This window comes from Ciconia boyciana, chromosome 1 (assembly GCF_034638445.1).
Source record: "Ciconia boyciana chromosome 1, ASM3463844v1, whole genome shotgun sequence".
NCBI lineage: Eukaryota > Metazoa > Chordata > Aves > Ciconiiformes > Ciconiidae > Ciconia > Ciconia boyciana.
The window spans coordinates 63,609,754-63,623,393 of NC_132934.1; the positions used below are offsets into that span (position 1 = coordinate 63,609,754).

At 42.2% G+C, this 13,640-nt stretch overlaps 1 protein-coding gene across 5 annotated transcripts in view; it reads right to left on the reverse strand.

Annotated features, from left to right (window-relative positions):
• TBXAS1 (thromboxane A synthase 1) overlaps nucleotides 1-13,640 on the reverse strand; it is a 248,046-nt gene that overhangs the window by 75,447 nt on the left and 158,959 nt on the right. The window lies entirely within an intron of this gene.

The window sequence follows — 13,640 nt, forward strand, 5'->3', positions numbered from 1 at the left end:
AAAAACTCTTTTGTTTGCATTTGTTAACGTCAGCTGGTGAAACTACTGTAATGTTTTTATTGTAAATGGGCTGAATGTCTGTGGGCAGGCACGTCTTACAAAGCAATATAGCTTGCATTGAAAACCTGTGTAAATTTAAAGCAAAAAAAAAAATCTCACTGAGTGCCCACTTGGAAAGTGGAGCAGCCTTTTGCCAGCCTGGCCTGATCTTAACATTTGTAGTGAGACCCCAGACTGAGAAGATTTTGTATAACTTTGGACTTGTTCTGATATTTTCATATATTATCATCACTAAACTCCTATGCGAGTTTCTGGCAGTAGTTCACAGCAATGAGGGAGCACTGTGAGTGTTCAGTGACATGGCATTTGACGTCAGAAGCCACAGCAATGCCTTTGCTTTCTGCTTGAAAGAAAAAAGAAGTGTGCCTACAATAATGTTGCAAAAATGCTACATGAAATGCTGAGCAGGCCCAGAAGGTGCAGGTACGTCAGCAAATTGATGAAAGCACCTGAACATGGAAAGTATTAAACATGGTAACAAAACATCTTCTACATGTGACCAATGTTCCTTTAAATATAAAAAAACCCAAGAGTAAGTAAGTGTAAATTCAAGCATGACACGGATTTTATTGGCTGAGTTTGCCACTAAATCTGCAGAGTGGCCGATATGAATTATTGGTTAAAGCACTGAGCTCCACAGAAGCTGGGATGCTTAAAGCTGCACTCCCTTTTCTGCCTTTAAAACACAGTTATAACTGGTACAGCTTCTCCATCTGTAAAATCGGTACAACACGCATCAAGTCTTGTAAAACCCCATGAGGAAAAGCTAATGATGATCTCAGAAAACCCTTTAAGACCTAGGATGAAAACAGATTTACACAGACTCAAAGAGTTTAAGGCAAAAGCACCATCACATGGCGGAAAGAGGCCTGGAAGGAACTCAGCAAGCTATCTACTCCATCCCCTTGCCACAAGGCAGCATCAGCCAAAGCAACACTGACAGCTGTTTGTCTAACCTGTTCTTAAAAACCCAGCCAAACTCCAGCTTCCCACAGCCTCCCCAGGCAGTCCACCCCAGCACTGAACCGTTTTTGTCACTGGAGAGGTTTCCCCTCCTCCAGCGAGTCCCTGCAGATGTTGCAGATCATTAGATTTCACCCAGCTACACCCGTAACGTCTGAGGCTCCACAACCTTTACTTGTATATGTGTCTCTCTATATACATATATTACTTCAGTAGGTCTTTAACAAAGCATGCTGATAATCATACCGCTGAAAAATAAAAAACTCTTTTCACGTAGTAGTGCCTCCATTCATGAGGTGAGGGAGAAGCATGCTTTGGTACTGCTGGTTTCTTCCTCAAAAATTTTGCGCTTTTCTGACCTTCAAAATGCAAGGTTAAAGTAAGAGCGTTAGTAATCTACAGAGGCATGGGCAAGCCTAATTCGACCTGAAAATAAAGCCGGGGAGAATTCTTAAAAACAAGATTTTGTTAGGTACCCATCTCCCTTCAGCTTAAACTGCTGCAAGTAGCACTAGAGGGCTCACATCTTGAAAGACAACAGCCTCCTTCTCGAGATGTTCCCTCACAGTCCAGGGATGAAAATAAATTTGAATTTCAGATCTAATTGTTAGTGAACGGAGAGAGAGCAAAGAACTGTTTCTAGTTAAGGCAAGTTTAACATAGCTTTTTATGGCTCTTGTAGAAGGAGGCTGTTTTTAATCTTAAGTGTGTGGGTCTGTTGACTGTGAGCTGCAAAGATCCTCACTGGAGGCCTAACTTGGCTGAAGTGGTATGTAGGATGAAGAGATACTACAGTTATGGGAGAGAGAAAATAAGGCACACAGCTATTTGATTGTTTCATTAATTATGTGGGCCCACAGAGAAACCTATGGCTTGCTTAGAGAGCTGGAAGCCCTTCCAGTAGTTCTTCAGTGTAAAACCAAGGGATTGCCTGCAGCCTAGTCCATTTACACCCCTAATGAACTGACCGTTGCCTCTGACTCTGGGGATTTTCCTTCCAATACCAGGCTGAGCAGAATGAGCTGGGTGTCGAAGAGAAGCGCTAAGCTTCTCCATCCAGTCTAAAGGCAAACGAGTGTCATGCACTTTGTGGCAGCTGGCTGGCATCTCTGCTGCGTTGGGCTGGCAGCCTCAGCCCAGAGCAGGGCACAACAGTCCAACCACCACAGCTCCCTCCACTGCACTCACGCGAGGGGAAGGCTCAGAAAACAGCCCAAAATGCAATGGCTAGAGAGTCTCATCCAGCTTTCCCAATCCCTGCATCATGGTGAGCAAGAAACACTGGTAACAGTGGACTGTAACCGCCTTATTCTGTATTTGCAAAACATTTAGGATAACGACAGAACATTTCCGATAACGACTCCTGGCATTATCAGAGTACAAACAATAAATACTGGATTTGTGTGCGTGGTTGCTGAGCTTCTCCTGCCCCACACGTTTTGCTGCTTGGAGGTGGAGGAGTGAGGTTATCCGAATCCACAGCGGGCAAATACAGCAAGAGAAGAAATAACTGGGTGCTGGGGAAGAAGCACAGCTTGGGCCAGGCCCCCCCATGCACGCCAGCGTGCGGAACAGGCACCGACTCCCAAACCAGCAGCGAGCTGACCACCCTGCTGCACATGGTACGCACGCATCCTCTCCCAAAGCTTATCTGGCCTCCCAGCAAACCATCCGACACTGCTCCCCTCCGCTATTCGCAGGAGGAAGGGAGGATGCAGGAAGGGAGTGTTTTAGGCTCAGTGTCTGACACCCAGAAGCTTGACCCTCTGCTGACTCAAATTGCTGACTAAAGGCTGCTGTTGCAGGCAGCCCTCTGTTCCTTTTCTATTTGCCACAGATTATAATTGTATTTGCTTAAATTTAATTCCTGATTAATAATCAGTTCTGTTTTTAGCAGTTGTCTGACATTCAAGAAAATGGACAGGAATCTCACTGTTGCTTCTTCATCCTTTGTTCTTCCTGCCCCATATGCTCTCTTTAACATGCTAGCAAAGCCCCACCACTCACTTTGAAGAGCCATCAGGACGTTTCAGGGCCATCCTGGGAACGTACTGTTCACATCCTGTCCTCCCTCATCTCTCCCCACGGTTTGTTCAAGATCCTCTCTTTCTGCATCACATTACATATAGATTGCATATGTTTTGAGGGAAGGAACACCTCATTATTTGGTTTTGTGATGGCCTTAAGTAATTCTGAGTAACTAAAAAAATATTTTTTTTTAAACTAAACTAATTATGGCTGTGAGACTGATATAAATGACATGCACTGTTACAAAAAAGTACTGTTAATGTTATTTATGTTCTTTATTAACAATATGGTAAAAACACTTCTCTTTTCTATTACTTGTCTGAGCAACTGCTCTCCACTGCTGGCAGGCAATCCTACTGCTGGCTTATCCATTCATGATCACACCTGCACCCTACGTTAGGATTTATCCTGGATCTTCAGCTATATTAAACTGGCTTTTACCTATAGTACATAAATCGCCTCTACATCTGACTCTCCACTTGTGTGCATGAAGGGGTACAAGTTTCTAACGCAGTGGGTGAAAGCAGCATTGGGAAGGGAAGGATTATTTTGAGCTATCCTGTGACCAATAACAAATTGTGTTATCCTCCGCAGTTTCATGGCTGCTTGGTTCAGTTATGGGTTTTATCCAATAGATGGCTCCTCGGTAGCAGGAAGGATTCTCCCCCTGCTCTCCTTTCCTTCACACAGTTTCATTATGACTTTCTAATATTTACACAGCTATTACCTTGCAAATATAGGCGTTTTGTGCACACTGGTAAACACACAGAAGAAGTGTGTGTGTGCCAATTAAAGAACAAAAGAAAAATTAGATGGCATTTTATATATTTCATGCCACTTTGTCCTCTGCCAGTACAGGGATGCATGAAAAGTGACAGTTAGGCAGCGCTGTGGTCTGGAATGCTTCCTAAAGTCAAACTAAAAAAAATACAACTTCAGAAACACATGAATATTAAGAGCATGCCAGAATACCAGCTGCCTTTCTCCCCAAAAATATGAGGACATCTCCCACATCTTACATATCCCTGACTGAGCAATACTTAAGCAACTTACAGGCATCATTACTCCTCTGTCAATGAAAGATTTTTCTCAAGAAAAAAAAAATCCTATGTGTAATTATTGATATAATGAACCAGGAGAGCTCTGTGTAATTGGCAGGGTGCAAGTTAACATCATTATGAGTAATGCTGCCATTTCTGAGATGGGGAAAGTGAATATGCTTTTGTTGTTTTCCAGAAAAACATAATCAGAATAATAATAGCAAAACTTGAGACATTAATTACATTCAGACAAATCATGTTTATCTCATATACGTGCTTGTGACTTCTCTGAATCAGAAGACCAGTTCCCAGTCATTTCTGTCCTGAGATCTACCTTGCATCTCACTCAAATCTTGTCAAGATCTTGTCAAACACCTGGCAGTAACCCCACTTTGGGGACTGTGACCCTCCAGTCAGACCACACGATCAAGTGAAAAGTGAAAACAGAACACCCACAGTAAGTAATAAATCTCATAGAAGCCAGACCATGGCTATTTAATCCCTACGGCTTAACACTTCAATGGGGCATGACTATAAGCCCACTATACCTGCTGTTAGCATCTAAAATAATAACATTCCTAATAATAACCTTTATCCTTGAAATATTAAGCTGCTTTGAAAAGGAGGGGAAAGGTACCAAGTTTACTATAAATATACACATAAATATGTAGCATCTTAACATTAGCAAAATTACAGCCATAATAACTGTCCAGAAAAATTAAATGTTTCGTCCCTGTTCAAAGCTGAGCGCAACCACTGTATACATTTCAGTGCTCTAAAAGGATTTGCCTAATTCCATACCTCAAATCGGCTTTTTGCTAGCTAAAACTTGGAAAATTTGAACCAACTTGCACTTTGCTCGCTCCAAAATAAGCTCATCAGCATGCTTGACCATGGGCTGTTACATTATTGCTTCCCTTTACTCCTGAGCAGACACCCCAAACAGTCCTCCAGCCTCATGGGTATTGTGCAGAGACACAGCACATGTAAAGGTAGCCCTGTGCTCTGGTGACCCCTCAGCTGGCAAAAGGGCCCTTTGCATGCCCAAGGAACAGCTGTGACATTCCTCTTAAACTGTGCAAGGAGCAGATATAACCCCTGGCCAGTCCCAATACTGGTGAAACACAAAAGCTCCATCTTTCCTCCTGTATCTCTCTCAGGATGCTGCAGCCAGCAGAACTTACCCAGACCCAAAGCCAAGCCTGCAGACTTTCACCTTCCTCCCCTTTTTAAGGGGCCAAGTTACAAACACGCTAAAAATCAGAGTTTGCAATTGAAATACTGACAACAATTTTCACCGTGGAGCAGTTTAAAACAGGCAGCAGTGATATTCATTAAGCTGTTAATAATGGATTGTGGCACAAAGCAATTTATCAAGTTTCCATTGTAATTAAAATCACCGAATATTTGGGCACTTGCAATGCACCTAGCTCTCCCTGCTTCTGAAGCTTTACATTTTAATGTGAATTATGGCTCCCTCTCCCCAGAGACCTACTAAAAAGCCCATTTTAATTGGTATGTTTTTAATTGAGATTACATTATTAAAAAGTGTACATTTCTGTTGAAGAGAGAAAGGAGGTGCTCGGCTCCCCTCTAGTCTCTGTCTCTTGTAGATATAGCTTGCTTATCCCAGTGAGAGGGAAAAATGAAGGGTAGTCTCTGCGAAGAAAGTGGAGAAAGCCCTGCACAGTCACAGGCTATGAAGCCAGGGCAAGGCTGCCATTGACTGCCGCCAATGCAGGATTTCCTAGGTGGATTTTGGGGGAGGGAGAGGAATCGCCGCAACCGTTCAGGCTGCTCTTTAGCAAAAGGTAGATGGAGGAACGCCACGCAGGAATTCCTGCCTCACAGCTGGCTGACATCGAGGGAACATTTTAGAAAGCCTCTCCTCAAGGTTTCCAGTGACAGACAATCTGTTGTTTTCCATAATAAGTAGCCCTAATGTTAAATTATCCTTAAAATCCAGATACGGTCATGAGCGGATGTGGTCTAGTGAAGGCCTCCAGCTCTGCTGGGTCCAGCAGGCTGCCGGGGAGAGGCAGCCCCTGGGGCAGCCTGGACACGGTGGCAAGAAGAGAATTGCCCTGGCAAACAAAGTTGGTCACCTTTGTGCATTCAGATGGTCAGACTGACTTGCCACCAGGTTCACAAGAAAAGCAACTTCATGCACTTGGCATCCAAATGCTGGCCACATAAATGGTTCTCCTGTTGGCAAAACAGGCTGTCGGTGTCTCTTATAAGTAGGAGTATGGATCTGCTAAAGTAAGTAGACACAAGAGAAAAGGGAGAAATATCAAAGGAGTGCAAAGTAGATACCAACAGTTGAGACAGATCAAGGGAAAAACCTCCAGGGATCAAAACATGCCAACAGATGGACAAGACGGTTGAACCAGAATGAAATATCATGGAACGGCTTTTTCATAACTGCTTCAGAAAAGGTCATACTGTATTGCAAAAAGAAGGCAGCGCGTGGGGCTGAGAGAGGTCTCTGTAGGCAAATGGAGACACAGAGAGACTAGCAGAGACAAATTTGAAGATCACCCACTAATACAAGTGCTGCAACTCCCTTCCTAGTTCTGGGAGTGACTCAGGGAGGAAGGATGGTGAACCAATAACAGATATAAGGAAAAAAAAAGGATTAAATATGAAAGACAAAACTCTTAAAACTGATAGAGAAAGGGAAAGCTTTGTTATTGCAATTAGGTCAGTAAATCTGTGCTTTTTTTCTAAATCAAGAATTAGGATGCTATGCTCTAGTTACATGTGTCAGAAGAAAATCTGTTTGTAGAGGGAAAGTTCCCAAACATGCTATTGCTCTGAACAGCAAGGTAAAATAAATAAATAAAAATCCCAGTCCCAGACAACAGATCCCTTGCATATTTAGATCAAGAGTAAGTAAAAAAAAAGGCTATGTAAATGAAGATTAGATCTTATATCCCACCTTGGCATTAAAGGCCACCACCCTGTTATGCAGAAAATTAATCTCCAGATTATTTCATTTTATGGCAAGAGTCCCTTTGTTTGCTGATTTGAAAACCCCACACCCTGGATGAAGACCAGATCACAGATTAAGCAGGAAAAAGGAAAGGCTTTCAGTGACCTCAAGTAGGATCTTCTGAGAAATTTGGGAGGGACAGACCGCAAGGGTAACGTACAGAAGAGACAAGGAACTGTAAGAGAGAGAAGTTATAAAAGAAAGGGAATGTACACAACTTCAGGGTGACATTTTTTCCTTTCAGCCAAAGGGATGAATACCAAGACCGTACCATGAAGGAAAGCAAATGACAGGAAGTGGGAAAAGACAAGTTGGAGAAGATTTACTTTATGCTGAGGGAATTGCAAAGGAAAACTGCGCTTCCAAGCCTATAGGAAAATGACCCTGAAAGACAGACGTGACGCTGCTTAGGCTGGATATTTTGCACAGATGAGAACATGCAACAAAAAGGCCAGATTACTTACTGATTTGGCATGTATCAACAGATATATGACTACATCTGATTCTGCCCCGAGTGCTAGAAAAGAAAGCTGGAGATGCTTTACTCCCTTCCCAGAAAACAGATACCTTTTTCTCAGCTCTGGACATAGGAAAGTCTCATTAGATCCATGCAACTTCTGTGACTCAACAGCCAGGAACATTTCCCCAAAGACACAGAGTGACCCAACAGGTTGCAACAGCCTTGATCCAATTATTTTCTCTGATTGGAGTATCAGGAGAGATGCTAACTAACCAGGGGACAAACTTTATGTCTAAGGTCATGAAACAGCAGTATGGAGTACTAGGTATAAAAAGTATTAAAGCCTATGCCACATCCTCCTCAAACAGATGGCCTTTCAGAAAGGTTTAATCAGACATTGAAATGCATGCTGCGAATACTCATTACTAGCACAGGATCAGGCTGGGACAAGTGGCCAGCACTGACGTTATTGCCTACAGGGAATTACCACAGGCATAAACAGGATTTTCAATGTTTGAACTTCTCTCTGGATAACAAGCACAGGGTCCCCTTGCCATCATAAGGGAGGGTAAAGCAAAAAATTCATGATGGGGCAGGCCAGGTCTAGGTTGCAGAGGAGAAGCAAGAGACCCAGGCCCTTCTAAGGAACAACCACCTTTTTTTTGGCTTCCTCACCCTCCGTTTTTTGCCTGTCCACAAAGCTCAGTGACACAGACCAGTGTTTGCTGGATCCCACCTTCAACGCACAACGAGCTCTTGCTCTTCTTATTTTTATGGACACATAAAACAGAGCTGTGACCACTCCCTCCCCTTCAGTATCAAGAACAGGAAAAACAGGGTATAGCCACAACAGCCAGCACCTAGAAGGAGGTGTAAGTAGGGCTGGCCAAAAAAAAAAAAAAAAAAGGACTTTTGATCTCCCCTTCAAGGATGGGGCGGCTTCTTTGAAAAAGACAGGTTTGCCTTTTAATTCTTTCCTCCTCCAGTTCTTCAGAGAAATTTTACTGCAAACATTATTTGAAAGAGTCCTTAAGCCATCTTTTGGCCTGGATTTTTGATAAACCATATTTCAAGTGACTGATTTTCCCATATAAACACAATTTTAAAAAGTCACTAAAACCCTTGACATTACCAACAACTGAGCATGTGGGTTTATTTATTTTTTACTCTGGATGAAAAAGCCTTTTTTCAACACTAAAAATCCCACTCTTCTCAATTAAAAGATGTTTCTCATATGCTGTAGATCAGCAAAGCCAAATGTCCATCTTCACTTCCCGCACCGGCTGGTGAAAACAGGAGGAAAATACATGCAAACCTTATGGACAGAAGCGTTTAAGTCCTTCCTCTCTGTAACTCTGAAGGCACCCTGTTGGCCTAATGACTTCTGTGGATTAATGCTGCTATAGGGAGCATCTGAACCTCCCCTGTTCTGCCCAGAAAAGGGAAAAAAACCCATTTTTTGGAAGGTCCTCTGAACGAGCTCCAGCACGCATCTCTTAGAAAGTGAGATTAGCTTTTCCTGCATAAATACTCACATCTTCCCAGCACTGTCTGCAAGATCAGTCTTGGCAACTCTGGATACCTCTTGCAAACTGAAGCATGTGAGCGGTGCTCCAATAAGTCAATGAGATTGCTCATGTGCATGACGGCAGCTTGGACCCCAGATTGTAGCTGAGGTGGGACATGTGAAATACAAGATAGGAACACTCCTGTCACCCCTTGAAGAAGAAATGAAGATACACAGCAGTGGCTGAAAAAGACTAAAAGGGAGTGGGGAGAGATGGAGGTATTGGAGAAAGGGTCCCAGATGCCAAGATTATTTTGTTACAGTTGCTGCAGGGTTTGCTGGAGTTGGGCAGATAATATATACATGATACCATCTGCCTGTTCCTTGTCTAGGATCCATAAAGTACTCTGATCCATGACTGAGGAGGCAGTAGAAATGGCGCGATAAGAGCAAAGGGCGAGTGATAGCAAGCAGACCTGGTATGTGCTTGCTTGGCAGCAGGTAACCAAGCGGACATTTGCTATCTTCTTGTGACTGCAGTGCTTGTAAAGTGCTGGGCTCACAGGTGTGCTGGGCTGCAGAACTGGGACAGATGCAGCAGTAATGCAAAGCTCTTTCCTGCTTCTCCATCAACATGCCTCAGGGAGGTGAGAAAGTCACCGCTCTCGTTACTTATTCTGTCCTTGATCTCTTTTGAGCAGAGAGACTGCAGAACTGCATTTCATGATGAAAGCACCTCAGTCAGACACTTCGGCGGCCTGAAACCAAAAGATCACATTTCGTAGGCCTGCAATTCATCGTTGGAAAGATAACAACAGACTGATCAAGAAATTTCAACTGGTGACCAAAAGTAATAGGGATTTCGAGTTCATCTCCATTCGAGGTTTTGAGGCCTTGCTATGTTTAAATGCCTGCTTAAGAAATCCCAAGAAAATTATAAAATTCATTACATTTTAAGCAAAAGGGAAAAAAAAGAGAAAAAGGATTTTTCTTCAAATGTGAGGAGGAAGGAACACAATTTTAAAAGCAAGCAGTAACGGTTTGATTTTTAAAAGAAGGTGAATAACTAAAACACCTTTTGACATAATGCCACTTTTTTCCCCTCGTAGAATCACTGTATGCTGCCCAAGCACAGACACCAGGTTTAATGTTCAAAAGATTTTTAGCATACACTAGAGAAATTATAACCTTCTGCTCGAAACAGCAGAGATACAGGTTTAAGATTTGGGTTCAAACCCCATATTTAGCACAAATTCCCTCTATATCTTTAAGACACTCATCTACCTTTCTGGAAAGCCCACTTCACATTTCTTCCCAACAAAGGCAGTGGATAATGACATGATCAAACCGTGAGAACAGCCCAGCAGAACAGAATCGCAGCATCCCTCCTACAGACTTAGAAAAACAAAAGGACCAGACTGATCCTTTGTTTTACTGACTTTATTAATCAGTAAAAATGGATTATTTAATATTGCCATAGAGTGTGTATCCTTAAATGGACACCACCTTCTTTCAAATATAAACAACTTTTGCTTGGTTTTCTACAAAGGCAGGAAAACTGCACACTATTAGAAGGTGTCTAATCCTCACATCTGCTGTTTCCTTAGAAAAATATTTACTTTTTAACATCTGTACTGCATTTCCACAGTTCAAACACACACATAGCTCCTGGAATGTACATAGTATTTAGCAAATTTTTAACTAAGTTTTCTTAGTAATTGTATAGTTTTCCCTTGACAAGGAGAGGATCAGACTTTTTCAGGAGGATTACCTCTGCTCAACTCATTTCAAGCAGCTCTTGAATAAAATAGTTCATTAGTTCATGAAAAGGAAAAACTCCAGGGAACTGCTAAGGAAGGAAGAGAAAAGAACAGAGCGCCACAGTAATTAGGTTTTCAGATTGTCCCTTATCCACCAGACTGCAGGTACACACACACATGTCCCTCTTCCCCTTAGGTAAAGCATTTAGGGGAGCTCATTGCACCTTTTTCCCTGGGAGTCAGTGTTCCAGAGATTAAAGTTGTAACCGGGCCATCATCATTTCCCAGAAAGATATTAAAAGATACCACTTCCTTGTAGTATGTTACTATTGCTACCCAATAGTGAAAAAGCAGCTCTCTCTGCTTTGCAAGCATTTCAAGAGCTTAGTTTCAGACTTCCTCAAAATTCAGTTTCCCGACCTTTCTAGGCTCCCATGGCTGATGCTGGAAAACCAAAGGATCTCCACACACCAGGAATCACTTGTGTCTGCCTGGGTGTGCGGGTGACTGTACTTACCAGGGATCAGGGAAAGGATTGGTAGGAATGAGGATGAGAAATGGGGAAAACTGGAGGGGGTTGCAATTGTTCACTGGCAATTGCTGACCAGAGGAAAACCTCTTGTGATCTAGACTTGGCACAGTAGAGTACAGAGCATCCCAGGGCCATACCAGTTCACGGGAGGGCAGATCATCACCAGGACTGACAGCCCTGTACAGCTTTTTTGTGGCTTTACACCACGTGGCTCATGGGCAGCGTGGTTCACAGCAGCAGAGCCTTCACACTCTTCTCCCGTTGTTCCTTCTGTCTGCTCTGCGCTTTTACACCAAAAGCATTCAGGTAGTCTGTAGGTCTCCAGCCAGATTGACTAAACTGCCAACCGAGATGCCAATGAATACAGTTCTGGTGATACTTCTCTGTGCTTTGCCACCCTCTCATTTCAAATCGGCTTGAGACCACCAAGAAACAGCTGATCATCATCAGAAACATCATCAGGTCACTACCTGCCTGGCATGGATCAGTGACCTTGAATTATGCATTCACAGCAGACAGTAGGACTGGAAAAATCAGGAGATGCCAGAAGAATGTGTTGCAGCCTCTATGAACTCTCCAATTCTCCTTGTTAAAGGGCACGTATTTTGAAAACTGGATTTTCCCACAGATCTGTTGTGATTTTCAAAAAATAATGTTTTGCAATATCCTTAAATTGTTACATTTCAACTGTTGTTATTACTATGGATTACAAATGAAATTCTGGCCTTTCATCTGCTGAGGGGGATTAGTTTCAACCCACAGTTTTAGAAAGGAGTCTCAATTTTGAGCACCATGAAAGACTCCTTCATCTAGATATCATCATTTAAAACAGACTGGTAGGTTAAGAACTGAGCTGTAACATGATAGAAAAAACAACTCTTACATGAATAAAGATTTGCATATCAGATTATTAAATGAAAATCTATCAAACTATCACTTATTGAAGTAAACAAACAGTCTATTTGCCCTGTTTCTGGAAACATTTTGCCTAAGGGAGAAATTTAAACCTGGGCAGATAATCAGGATAAGGTATTTGAACACTTAAATCCTGCTGGAGTCTTCAAAGTAGGTGTTAAGTGGTGCATTAAATCTGTGCTGGTTCTGCTGAGCAGGGTGAATTTGCTCTTCTGTAAATAGTGGGAAAAGCATTTTACAATAATTTGAATCCATGAATAAATGTAATATATTAAAATTTCTAAAGTACGACTGCTAAATGTTTTTGTATATAAGCCAAATGAGTGGAATATCCAGGACTGGAATTATTTGACTGACCAAAGAAAGATAATATATAATTAAAATGACATCTGCAGCACTAACCGATGGGATGAGAGAAAGTGACATCACAGATCTCATATAAGCTGCAAGCGTATTATTAGATCTAAACCTGGCTGTAAAATTACTATCTGCCCATGGGATTATCTTTAGGCATTCAGAACCATTGTTTCATTTACTGATAGAACAGGGATGATAACAGGCTGACTTTGCTTGTCACATTGTTTTTTGGCCTTTCTTTATTCTTCGTTCATGTTAGCTGCAGATGAGAGGAAGACAAGCTTCAGCTGAATCACTTTTGTGGAGCTTTTCATTGTTTTACAGTTTGTTCCAAAGGCTTTTTTTTTTTTTTGCCCCCCCCCCCAAGAAAAAAAAACCAAACAGCATTTTTAATGGTGATAAAATCAATGAGGAGTAAAAGATGCACACAATGTAACATCTAGGAGTGTGGCAACTTAAGGAATACCCATTGGCCTAATGCAGCACAGGGAGACCGTAAGACTCTGCTTATAGCTCCCATTATTAGCAGAAAGAACCAGCAGCTACCGGTTATATCTTGGCCTCATTAAAATTCAGTGCCAAAACTCTGACTGACTTCAGTAGGTACATTTCATCATTCGAGACCTAGGACACAGGACATAATTCTCCTTCAATGCAGGGCTATCTGGGACACCTAATCTCTACAGATTACATTTCTGCATTAAATTGGACACAGCTGCATTTTGATCTGTTTCACATACCATTTTTATGTTCCTGGCAAATTATTAAGTTGTCTATACTTGTAACGGGACTTGTGTGCCACCAACCTAAAATAGTCAAAATTCCAAGAGCGTGTAAGGAGACAGGCAGTGAAAAGGGGGAAAAAAAGGAAGCTCCAAACTTTCTAGTCACTTTTGAAAGCCATGCTAATGATCCTGAACTGCAAAGGGAACTTAATGCGCTCTCAAAAGTCTGGTCCTAAGTGTCTAACTCCCAGCGTTTGATATAGTTCCTATATGCCAATTTTACAAACTAGGCAAAAGT